We start from the raw sequence: 13,756 nt of genomic DNA on the forward strand, positions 1-13,756 counted from the left end.
AAATAGTCTCTTTTAAATGGTATTTTAGGTAACCCACGAACCAAGTTATTTTTAGCCATTTTAGAGATATATTTAAAGTTAACATGTCCCATTCTCATATGCCATAAATTTTGAGAGTCATTATTTACTTATGAGACAATGTTCAATAATATTATCTAAGTATAATTCATATACATTATTTTTCTTTATACTTTTTAAAACAATATTTTCGTCTGTGTCCACTATGAGGCATGCATCATGTTTAAAACTGACATTATATCCTATGTCACACATTTGACTGATGCTTAAGAGATTGTGTTTTAAACCTTTAACAAGGAGAACGTCTTTGATAACAGGTTTATCGATATTACCAATATCAATTATCAAACCTTTGTTGTTATCTCCAAATGTGACGGTTCCTCCTTCTTTATGATGAAGAACAGCAAAAAGATCTGGATGTCCTGTCATATGTTTTGAACATCAACTGTCTGATATCCATCTGTTCTTCTTTTTCAATGCCTGCAATAGATCAAGTAGAAACTCTTTTTGGTACCCGATCGGGTCCTTTTTTTGTTAGATTTTGGAACCCATATCCACTTTGATTTGGGTTTATCTATAATCTTACAGGAGTGCATGGAATTGAAATTATAATATTCCTGCTTAGGTTCAATAGAACCTTTGACAAAAGTGGTTTTTTGATTCGTACAAGAAGGTTTACTATAATGAGAGTAACTAATACCATTCTTGTAAAAAGAGAATTTTTGAGAGGAAAGAAGTTTGTCCAGGTTCTCTTTTCCTTTGGTAAACTTGAAAACCGTTTTCATAAGGTTTTCAGTTTTACTTTTTAATTCTGAAATTTCTACTTGAAGATTTTTAGCCTTAAAGCTAGTAGAAGTGATTTCAGAAGTGAGCATAAAATTTTTCTTTTTCAACTCAGAATTTTCAATACTGAGTTTTTCATTTTTCTGGGAAAGTTCTAAATTTTCAGATTTTAAAACTTTATTTTTGAGACTCATTTTTCTAGATTCTTAAATAGTTCTTGAAAAGCATCTAGAAGTTCTTCAAAGGAAAAGTCAGAAGTTTCACTTACAGAGCTTTCTTCTGCCATGAAGCACATGTTTGCAGTTTCAGCTTCATCATCACTTGACTCTTCACTGGTGGATGGTTCTGAATCATCCCATTGAGCATGTAGAGCCTTTTTCTTGAAGAACCTTTTCTTTGGTTCGTCGATTTTGGATTTTCTTTTTAGGAGAGGACAATCACGTCTTATGTGAGCTGGCTTGTTGCATTGATAGCACATAGTCTCTTCTTTTTTATCCTGCTTTTCTTTGAGCTTTTTGGAAAACCTGTCCTTTCTCATGAAGCGTTGAAACCTTTGGGTAAGAAGAGCATTTTCAGAATCTTTTTCTGAATCATCATCCTCTGAGAGAGTTGGGAAGGCAAGATTTTTCTGTGTAGGTTGTTCTTCTTCCCTTCTTTCTTTCATATAGACTTCATAGGCCATAAGATTTCCTATTAAGTCATCCAAGGTGAGTTTGGATAGGTCTTGGGCTTCTTCAATGGCCGTAGTCTTTTTCTCCCAATCTGAAGTAAGAGATCTCAACACCTTTTTTACCTTGTTAGTCTGAGAATAAATTTCTCCCAGTGATTTAAGATCATTGGTGATATTGGTGAATCTAGTGAACATTTTAGTAATGGTTTCATCTTTGATCATCTTGAAAAGTTCATATTTTCGAACCAATGATGAGATCTTAGCTTCTTTTACTCTGTTTGTTCCCTCATGAATAACTTTCAGAGAATGCCAAATATCATGAGCAGAATCACAAATGGATATTCTGTTAAATTCATTTTGGTCTATGGCACAGTATAGAGCATTCATGGCTTTTGCATTTAGGTTTGCCATTTTTCTTTCTTCATCAGTCCATGAAGAGTAGTCTGATATAGGAGAAGAATATGGACATTCTACGAGATTCCAAATAGCAAAATCTACAGACTTGAGAAATATGATCATTCTACATTTCCAGTAGCCATAGTTAGTGCCATTAAAAAAAGGAGGGCGAGATGAGTGTTGACCTTCGATGTCACGAGCATAAGAGGTTGATGCCATTTTTGTGCCGGAAGACTTGTTATGTCGAAACCAGCAGAACCTGCTCTGATACCAAATGAAATTCCACTAGAGGGGGGGTGAATAGTGAAATACGATGCAGATCGATAAAATAAAAAATAAGGCACAACACAATAAACACAGGATTTATACTGGTTCGGCCGAGTTACTGACCTACATCCAGTCCCCAAGTAAAACACTTGAGCCTTCCACTATAACATCCGAGTTACTGGATAAATAGTACAACACCCTCTTCCTCAGAGGTCTACTTCTCTCAACAGAGAAGGGAAACACCCTCTTCCTCAGAGGTCTACTTCTCTCAACAGAGAAGGGAAACACCCTCTTCCTCAGAGGTCTACTTCTCTCAACAGAGAAGGGAAAACACCCTCTTCCTCAAAGGTCTACTTCTCTCAACAGAGAAGGGAAAACACCCTCTTTCACAGAGGTCTACTTCTCTCAACAGAGAAGGGATACAATCAGAAATCAGAAAGTTACAACACTTTCCTATAGAACCTTCAGAATGATATGCAGAGTATGAATGCACGTATGAAGATTCTCAGAATGATCTTTTTCTTTTCTTACACACTCTTGTATTTTTCTGAGAGCTTTTCTTGACTTTTTCTCTTTCTTTTTCTCTTTCTTTTTCTAAGCTCTTTTCTCAGAGTGTCGAGCATGAATTTTTCTCGTTGAAAGCTTGCTTGTCTTTTCACACTGTTGTGTTTATATATAAATAGTCTTTAGAAAACTAGTCGTTGTCTTTTTGAAATGATTGTCCTTTTGGGATATGAGAAGTCAGGTCATTTCAAAAATAACTTAGTGTGAAAAAGATAAGTGTACTATATTGCTTTTTCAAAAAGTCTTCTTTCCATACGAAGCATTTTTGGAGTACACTATTCGTTGGTGTATTTTAAATGAATTATTCTTTGTATTAGGTCTTTTCTCATAATAAATGTTCTGTAGTATTTTTGAACGTTGAAGTGTAGTTTATCATGTAGTTTTGTCTTTACTCAATTTAATGGTTTGTAGTACAATGAACGTTGGAATATATTCTATCATGTAATTTTGTTTTTACTCAATTTAATGAATATTAGTATATTAATATTTTTCTTACAAGTCGTCACTTATAATAAATGTATGTAAGTGTGATAAATGTTTGTTGAGTACTTTATTTATAAATGGTCATTTCTTAAAAGCTTTTTGGAATAGCATTTAATGTTTACAGAAGGAATGATGACTTTAAGTAAGTCGACATTCTTGAGTATGGGTTTTATTTATAAATAAATAGTCATTTCTCAAATGCTTTTTGAGGTGGCATTTAATGCTTACAGAAAGAAATGGTCATTTCTTATTTTAATAAAATAATATTTATTTTCTCAAATCGTCAATTCTACCATGAATGGTTGTGAAGTACACTAAATGCTTGAGTAATACTTATATTACAAATAGTCATTTCTCAAATAAATGCTTGTGTATTATCTTTTTATAATTTGTTTTTTCTTACATAAATGTTTATGTATTATGAACCAAAATTTCTTACGTAAAAATTTATGTATTATGAACTAATGCATTTTGTCTTTTCTTACATAAATGGTTATGTATTATGAACCAATACATCTTTTCACATTTTGTCTTTTCTTACATAAATGCTTATGTATTATGAACCAATACATCTTTTCACATTTTGTCTTTTCTTACATAAATGGTTATGTATTATGAACCAATACATCTTTTCACATTTTGTCTTTTCTTACATAAATGCTTATGTATTATGAACCAATACATCTTTTCACATTTTGTCTTTTCTTCATAAATGCTTATGTATTATGTACCAATACATCTTTTCATAATTTGTCTTTTCTTACATAAATGCTTATGTATTATGAACCAAAATTTCTTACGTAAATGTTTGTGTATTATGAATTAATTCATTTTATCTTTTTCTTTAATATTTGAAATCATTAGCTTTTATATCTTTTCAAGTTGTCTTTTTCATAAATGCATGTTAGAAGGTACAATTAATGCTTTTGAAATCATGAGCTATTATATCTTGTCAAAATGTCTTTTTCATAAATGCTTGTAAGAAAGTACAATTAATGCTTTTGAAATCATGAGCTATTATATCTTGTCAAAATGTCTTTTTCATAAATGCTTCTAGGAAGTACAATGATTTGTTTCAAAAAGGTGTTTTTGAAATGCTACAATATACATAACGTATCCTTTTATGAAAGCTTAACTTTTTGTAAATAAATGGCTTGTATGATTTCAAAGCATATAGTCTAATATGAAATATGCATGCTTCTGAAGGTTCTGTTACATATGACTCTAAAGAAGAAAAAAAATCTTCATCTTGAGGTAGCCGATCTTCTTGGATAATCTTTATGAATGTATGGCCCATCAAGCTTTTTCTTCAGAGTAGTATGATTGCATCAAATAGTTGCACTTGATCAAGTTGTCTTCACTCTTCTTAAGTGAATTAACCTTGCATCAAATACTCGTTAAATACATAGCACATCATATCCAGTCATAATATAACATATTCAATTTCACATATGAAAGCATATCATATTTATCATATCTCATGAAAGCATATCATGTATTTATCATGTATTATATATATGCATCATGAAAGCATATCATATTTATCATGTATCATCAAAACATAGTTTCTCAACACCACTCACTAACATTAACTATTTCTTCAACTAATGACAACGCATAAGCCACCAGTTCTTCAAACTCATATCTCTGAGATGGCCTAGCCTCTCTCTTAGATCTATCTCTGGCAAGATTGTATAGTGGTTTTGTTGTTTCTTTCACTTTACCAACATCTTTCTCTTGGCCTTGAACGGTCTCTTCAATATGATTTTTTGAAAGATCTTGGTTTGCACTCTCAAGCTCCACCTACTTTGCAATGCTCTCCACCCTACCTTCATTACTCCAAGAAGGCTCATTTCTTGAGTAAAGCATAGCATTTTCATTAAAAGTATCAACTCTTCTAATTATGATTTTAGGTGATTTAGGATCGGGATTCCATAACCTATATCCCTTCTCCCTAGAAGCATAACCAAGAAATATGCATTTCTTAGCCCTAGGCTCTAATTTACCATTATTAACATGAGCATAAGCAGGGCAACCAAAAACTTTCAAATCAGAATAATCAGGTGTGCTATCAGACCATACCTCTTTTGCAGTTTTGAATTCAAATGTTATAGATAAAGAATGGTTTACTAAATAGCAGGCGTAGACATTGCTTCTGCCCAAAAGTCTTTAGAGATGCCTACATGAAAGAGCATGTGGCATGCTCTCCCTAAAAGAGTTCTGTTTATTTGCTTTGCAACTCCATTTTGATGTTGTGATCTAGGAATTGTTTTATGTCATTCAATTCCCTTATTCTTGTACAATTCATCAAACTCAGAAGAACATAATTCTAGACCATTGTCCTCAACCTCTTAATTTTCTTGCATGTTTAATTTTCAATCAATGCCTTCCACTACTTGAAGTTCTTAAATTCTTCATACTTATGCTTAAAAAAATAAACTCAAATCTTTCTAGAAAAATCATCAATAAAGGTAAGAATATAACTGGCACCACCTTTAGAGGGAACATGAGATGGCCCCCAAAGATTAGAATGAATATAATCTAGTGTCCCCTTGGTTCTATGAGTGGCCTTTATGAAGTGAACTCTTTTCTATTTCTGAAACACATAGTGCTCACAAAAAGTTAATTTGTTACCGCTCTGGCCACAAAGAAGACCTCTCTTGCTCAACATCATCAAGCCCTTCGCACTCATGTGTCTCAATCTCATATAATACAATTGGGTAAGTTCTGACTCTGATGAACTGGATTAAGATAAAGTTGCATCACCTGTAATTGTACTACCTTTAAACACATAAAGGTTCCCAACTTTTTTACTTTCATCACGACAATGACACCACTACTGACTTTTAACACTCCACCTGAAGTTGTGTACTTGCACTCATTTGAATGAAGAGTGCATAAATAACTCATTTTTTTTCAATTCTACAACATGTCACACATCTGTTAGAGTCTTCATAATGCCATCATGCATTTTGATTTTTATTGTCCTCTTACCAACTGTTTTGCAGGAAGCATTATTGCCCATCAAAATGAGACCACCATTGATTGGATCATATGTGGAGAATAAATCTCTATTATGACACATATGGTAAGAGCAACCTGAATCAAGAACCCACTCATCCTTCAGTCTTGAATTAACAGTATTAGAAAAAACAATGTCAAGGTCCACAAAATTCATCTCTGCTACACTAGCTTCATCTGGCTTTGAATTTTGTTGATCTTTCTTTTCAGGTATATTTTCTTTGTTTTTTTAATTTATAACAGTCAGTTTTAATGTACCCTTTCTTCTTGTAATAATTACATGTCAAATGGCTATGCCTAGACTTTTGTCCACTACTTGGTCTTTTTTTCTTTGTCCTTCCCTTGATAAATAAATCTTCAACCTTATTATCTTTGCCCTTAGTAATTTGATTCTCAATCAACTCTCTGGACAACAATCAAGATTCCACTTCTTTAACAGAGACAATATCTCTACCATACAGTAAGGTATCATGCAAATATTTATAAAAGAGAGATAAGGAACATAATAACAATAGAGCAAAATCCTTATCTTCAAATTTAATATCAATATTAGCCAGATCCATAACTATGAAATTAAATTCATCAAGATATAATTTAATATAGTACCTTCTAACATATGAAACATGAACAACCTCTATTTCATATACAACTTACTGGTGAGGGACTTTGTTATATAAAGTGACTCCAGTCTGAGCCACAATAGAGCAACAACCTTCTCGTTTGCTACTTCTCACAAAACCTCATTATACAAACAGAGTTATATTGTCGTCAAGGCCTTGTCCTTCATCTCCTCCTTTTGATTATCGGTCAATGTAATTGACATCTTTTCATGACCCAACAACACCTTCTTTAACCCTTGTTGAGTAAGGATGACTCACATTTTCACTTGCCATAAACTGAAACTATTGGTGGAATCAAACTTTTGAATCTCGAACTTGGTCATCATCATGCTTCTTAGAAAAAACCAATGTTTTGATACAAATTTGTTAGAAAGTTTCACGGAGGAAGAGAGAGAGATTCAAAAAGAAAATAAACACACACAATGATACACAATTTACGTGGTTCGAACAAAGGTCTACTTCCATGGGTGGTGGAGGAGCAAAGATTTTAACTATGTCAAAAAAAGGGATTATAAAGGTAGATGATAACTCTCTTCCACAAAAAACCCTAAAGCTTCACAAAATACCCAAACTCACAAAAATAAGTCCTTCACAAGAAAAAAACTCTTTTAAACTGACACACTTGGTGAGGTGTGCGGAGCTCATGGGGCTCACATCTTTTGTTGTTTAGCCTATTTGGAAATCTACTTAGTTTGATTTTTGTATTTGTTTGGTATTTTTAGTTGGGGCAACACTATTACAAATTAGGTAAGCTAAAACCAAAAAAAATCCAACGGTATGTATCTGGTTTTATTTGAATTGACATCAAAGAAGCAAACTATTCTTCATATTTTTGCATACTCAAGTTGAACTTGAAATTCTATAATGGAGTGATGTCAAAATCTGTAAACATGTCAAATACATTTCACTAAAAGCAAAAAGGAAAAAAGAAAAGCAGAAAAAGATTTGTCCCTTGGATGTAAGATTTTTAAAGACTAAAAAATCAAATTTGGCATTATAGGTATCATTTGGATGACACCTTAAACTGGGTTTTAGTGTGTTTGGCTGACATGACACCAAAACTCAGTTGGAAGCTAGGTTTTTTCCAAAACCCATTTAAGTGAAAAAACCCTTCCCCCTTCCAATTTGGACTCAAACAAACCAGATTGAATCTAGATCCAGTCTGCTTAAGGAAGGGTTAGATTTAAAGACTCGACCTCTCATAAGAAGAGAACTACCCCTTACCAGTAGGCCAACTTGGTCCAGTTGGTCAAAAAGAGTAAATAAATTATATATATACTTGTTTTGGGTATGTATATAAGATTCAAATCCGGGTTGAATCTGATTCAAAATTCAAGAATCAGATCAAGAGGGTCGGCTAAATCCCTCGCGAATCCTGGTATTTGGATCTAGACTTGTTTGATAGGTAAAAAGATTATTTTCCCCTTATTATACCTAATCAATAATTTAGATATAACTTTTTGCCCTCATATTGAATTCAAGTGATTTTTAGACCCCTAAAATTCTGAGAGTTTGACAAAGAGGCTTTGGGGTATTTTTGTAATTTTATATAAGCATGAACTTTAATGATATTGATTGTTGGGATTTTCTATTCATTTGAGATCAAGATTTGTAAAAAGACTAAGGTGATCCTTAGTTTGAGATTTGGGCAATTTGATGTAAGTGAACATTTATAAATAACTCTCTAGATAAATTTGATACAGACTTTTTCATAAATGCATCTTGTTATATTAGTTTGAGATTTGGGCAATTCGAGGTAAGTGGACATTTACAAATAACTCGCTAGATAAATATGATACAGGCTTTTTCATGAATGCATATTGTTATATGATTCCATATACTTTATAAGTATGTTGATTATTTCATGTATATGAATAGATCAACTGAATTGCATGCTTATGAATCTTTATTTCTAATGTTTTCAATAAGATGCATGAGGATTGTGGTACATATTACATGCTTATTTTTTTGTACTTAATTATTTCATGTAAAATGTTAAAAGATGATATGATTTGTATTCAAAATGTACTTATTGTGAAAATGAAGATAATGGTTGGATACATGTAATATATTGTGGAAAGTGGAAAGGAATGCTAAGCTTTGAGAAAAGAAAGTAGAGTTTCATGGTTCTTAGAAAAATGATTTATTCTGAGAATGTCACGCTTATACATTGGGAGAGGTATTGTAAGTATCGTTACACGATTAATTGATAATGTGTATGTGTGATGGATTGTTAACCTTAGAACTATGACATATATATGTGATTGCAGATCGAACATTAGTTAATGAACATACATTTAAAATTGTATGATACACTAACACCGAGAAAGAAAATGAAAGAAAATAAATAATACACCTAGGGTAACAACAAAAAAAGAAATAAAGAACTCTACTAGGAAGGACATGGTGTAGAGCTTTGTTAGAGGTGTGTATATCTCGTTTGTACTTGAGATTTTTGAGAAATTCTTATGTAACTTTTAGGGGTAAAAAATAGAGCCTATTAGATACATATGGGAAGTAGCATAAACTACAAACCTTGGGGGCATGTATAACTCTTCGGATACCTTGGAGATAGGTATAACTTCTCGAGCTCTTCGACTAGCTACCAATGAATATATTAATTTCTCTGGCTTGCAACTGATGAGCAAAGCTGCAGCAATTGAAAGTCAATAGTTTATACTAGTTTGGACTACGTTATTGTAGAACGGTTTATATATCTGGCCAACAATTGTAGACTCTGAAGTTGTCTACATGGGTTGCTACACCCTACGAGGTTATTTTCAAAATAGTCGATTAGTGTAGAGTGTGACATTGAAAATATTTACTCTAGGATTGAGGAGGATTTCAGGAAAGGTAAAGAAAAAGGTAAAAAGAGAGAATAAAATATGTAAACATGTGTACTATTTAGAGAACTAAACTCAAACTAGGAGCTTATAGCTCAGTATAGTTGCAATGATCGTATTTGTAAATATGTAAATAACATGTATTTGAACCTTTCAGTTAATGAATATGGATGGTTGGACATGTGATGTTTGATGAATGATTTTTATAGTGATATTAAGACCTTGTTATATATATATATATATATATATATATATATATATATATATATATATATATATATATATATATATATATATATATATATATATTTGACTGGGTTTTCAAGGTTGGTTTAGTATTTTTCCTTTGAGATTTAATGTCCACGAACCCGGGCTCAAGAGGCCCCGATTCGGGTCATGACATCTCCACATGAAATGCCACTTACTTCTCTTAGGCGGTAGGCCTTGTCTGAGCAGCAAGTCTGTAGTGAAAGATTCCCGGTGCATCAATATGTGAAGTTGTAAATGCATTGTACAATTATAAACTAAGCCTTTGTGTCAGTGCTATAACTTGCAGACATTGAAAAAAGTTATAAACTATCTGTGTAAAGTCTTAATCATATAGTTGATTTTTTCATAAAATCGTGGGCAGATTCTCAATGCCCATTGAAAGGCATTGAAATGCTTCTTTGTTGGCCTTTTCTATTGTTTAAGACAGTGATTCAATCAACGTATGCATTGCCATTAGTTGTTCTGTTCTGCCCAATAGTTTTTAAGTGTTTTATGATAGATTTGAACTGTTAGATGTGTTTAGCATGCTCAATTTAGTGGGAATAGACTCTTGGGTCATGTTTTTTTCAACAAACATGTTTTTATGAGCTGAAAAAAATAGGTACCACCATAGCCATTGATTTTGAATCGCTGGAAAAACGTGTATACATATCAGATTTTGGTGATCCAAAAGTCAATTTCTACTAAAAAATACCTATAGATCACATCTATGGTAAAAATGTCAAACAAATATGATTTTGAGGAGGCAGAAGGAAAAAGTGGGCAGAACCAGCGCATTACTCATATATATAAGAACTGAACATATTAGACCCACTTTTCTCGTTCTGTCCCATTAGGCTCCATAGTTTGGAGCATTTTATGATAGATCTGAACCATTAGATATGTTTGACATGCTTGATTTAGTGAGAATCGACTCTTGGATCATGTTTTTTTGATAAAAAAAATGTGATTATATGAGCCAAGAAAAGTTGATGTCTTTATATCCATTGATTTTGGATCACTAAAAAACCCTGTATACAGGTCAGATTTTGGTGATCCAAAAATCGGTTCTCACTAAACAAAACCTATAGAAAACATCTATAGTGTTAGATGTGAAAAAAAATTGCAAAAAAAATATAATTTTTGAAGGAGCCTAACGGGCAGAACGAAAAAAGGGGCAGCACCAACGCATTACTCTCTCTCTCTCTCTCTTTGTGTATATATATATATATATATATATATATATATATATATATATATATATATATATATATATATAGTAACTCAATCATGCGCACCAAAAAAATGTGAATTTTCATCCGCATTAAGATTTTTAGGTTTTTTTTAGTTCACATATTTCTAGGATAATATTTGGTCATGGCAGCATGACCGCTAAATCTAGCTAGAAATCATGGGTGCAAGTCTATCAACTCAATCAAATTGATCTCATAGATGCGTTTAGCATGCCCTATTTATTTGCTTATGGATCACAGTCTTTGATCATGTTTGTTGACGTAAAAACATGATCTTTTGAGCCATAAAATTTTCAAATGTTGTGAGCCATTGATTTTTTTCATTCTCTCTTATATTTCATTAGAATACCATGATGTATATATTCTATCTTTCTAAAAAGGTGGAAAATGCGATTCCAATCTGTTGTAGTCTCGGTTGAATTTGAAGGTGCTTTCAGCTTTTCAATTTAAGGTGACACCCAACATGCCCATCAAAATCTGTAAACCCTCTGGCTCATTATTAATTAAGCTTAGTAGTTGCATGACAGATGCTCAAAATGAGTCTTGCAATTGATTGGTAGTATATCATCCATTTATAGAACATCACCCAAGTGAGAAACAACACTAAAGAAGAAAAATAAAAGGAAGTACTGACGCGAAAGACTTGCCTTCCCTTTGAGCTAAAAAGGCTAAAATAAAAAGTCTTCTATGACCAAGCTCAAGATTGAAAATAAAAATGTCTTATATGACTTTAACTGTTTTTTTCGCATGCAACCGCTTGCTACTGTAAGCATGGTATCTGTTTCAATAGGGAGGAACTCGACCAATGTTAACACAGAACCCAGAAGATGTTTCAGAGAGAAGTTCGAAAAACTTTGTATGCAATAGCAGACATCTATTATCACCTACTTCTAGACTCGTGACTCAATCAACAAATTCCCTTTTAAATATTCAGGTAGTGTTTTGAAATGCAGGACAGTCCCGCATGGCATAGACTGTAATATCGCATATTTTTGTACTTAGTTATTTTATGATTTTGTTGAAAATTTGGCTAAGTATAAAAGAAAAATTGTTTGAACCTCGATAATTAGACCGATGCTTTTGAGTCTGGGCTCAGCCCAAGTCTCATCAACTAGGTCTAAACGAGCCATTTAAAATGTAGGAAAGAGTTTTATTTTTAACCTTTAAATTCAAGCAAAATTTAGAATTTATATTCATGTGATATATCGTTGGGTGCGTTTCAAAATGCCGAGCGCAACAATATGTTACTTTTCTGAATTTGAGTTCCAAATGACCCAAAAATTACATTTTTCTAAAAAAAGAGCAGTTTATCGGTTCAGATCTGGATTTGGATCGGATTTGATCCAATGCTTGGGATTCAAATTAATATGGATCTGGACTCTATCCAAGGTTCATATTAATATGGATTTGGTCCAGTCCAAAATTCATTTGGATTTTTGGAGATGGGTTTGGATCTTGGATTCAGATCCAGATTCAAATCCATGCCCAACGAATTTCTAACTTTAAATTCATTAGAAACCTTTAAATTAGAGTTATTTAATGTTAAGAAGTCTCCCAAGTTAATATGACAACTTTTGGAAGCTTTTGGATAATTATTAATTATTTAATATTTAATAATTACTTAATTTTATTTAATTTCAAATTTTATTTTCGTGGTTGTTTAGGACTTCTTAAAAGAGTCCTTATACATGCCTAAGTAGGCTAAATAAAGTTTTAGAAAGACTTTTAAAAATTGGAAATTTTGAAAAAGTCAACATATGAGAGTTTTGAAATTTTTGGAAACTAGAGGGTGAGTCTCAAAATTTGGAAACCCTCCATCTCCAGACCATCTAGAAGGGGATGGAGAAGAGGGGGGGTCACCCTCCTTTTGGTCTACTTAAACAAAAAAAAAGAAAGAAAATAGAAAAGAGAGAGGAAGAGAAAGGGATGAAAAGAGAAAAGAGAGAGAAAGAGAGAAGGAAAAAGAGGGAGATCCATTGATCTCCAGCCATTCTGACGTTTTCACCATCAAATCCATATTTCTTTTTGATTCACAGTTAAGGTATGAGTTTTCTTTCTTGATTCAAGTGAGAAATTGAATATAGACTGGATTTCCATGTAATATTTTGATGAAAATCCATGGAAAAAGAGTGAATCTGAATATTCACTCTAAAGTACATGGTTGGGGATTTACAAATCCTCTTTATGGGATGTATTTTTAATTCTCTGCGTCTGGTAAAAAAGAAATTGTGTATATGTCTATTTTCATAGTAAAATAGAACTTTATTTATGATAGAAGTTGCTTATTGGGTGCATGCTCTATTATAGATGGCATGTTGTCATGATTTTTGCATATGATGCATTGTTGATCAAATAATAGATCATTGTGGGCTGTGTGAGCCTCGAGCATGGATTGCTCCTTCTTTACTTATTTTAAAGCATCGTAAAAGTCATATTGATATTGTTACACTATATTGCATTGTTTTATATTTTTTGCAGGTTATGGTTCCGTGATGAGTCTTGCATTTGAATATGCGAACTTGTGTTACAAATTTTGGCAGATTGAATTGCAAATTAATGAAATGGCTATTAATAAAAAGATAAAAAAAG

This window comes from Nuphar pumila, chromosome 2 (assembly GCF_984573655.1).
Source record: "Nuphar pumila chromosome 2, dmNupPumi1.hap1.1, whole genome shotgun sequence".
Taxonomy (NCBI): Eukaryota; Viridiplantae; Streptophyta; class Magnoliopsida; order Nymphaeales; family Nymphaeaceae; genus Nuphar; species Nuphar pumila.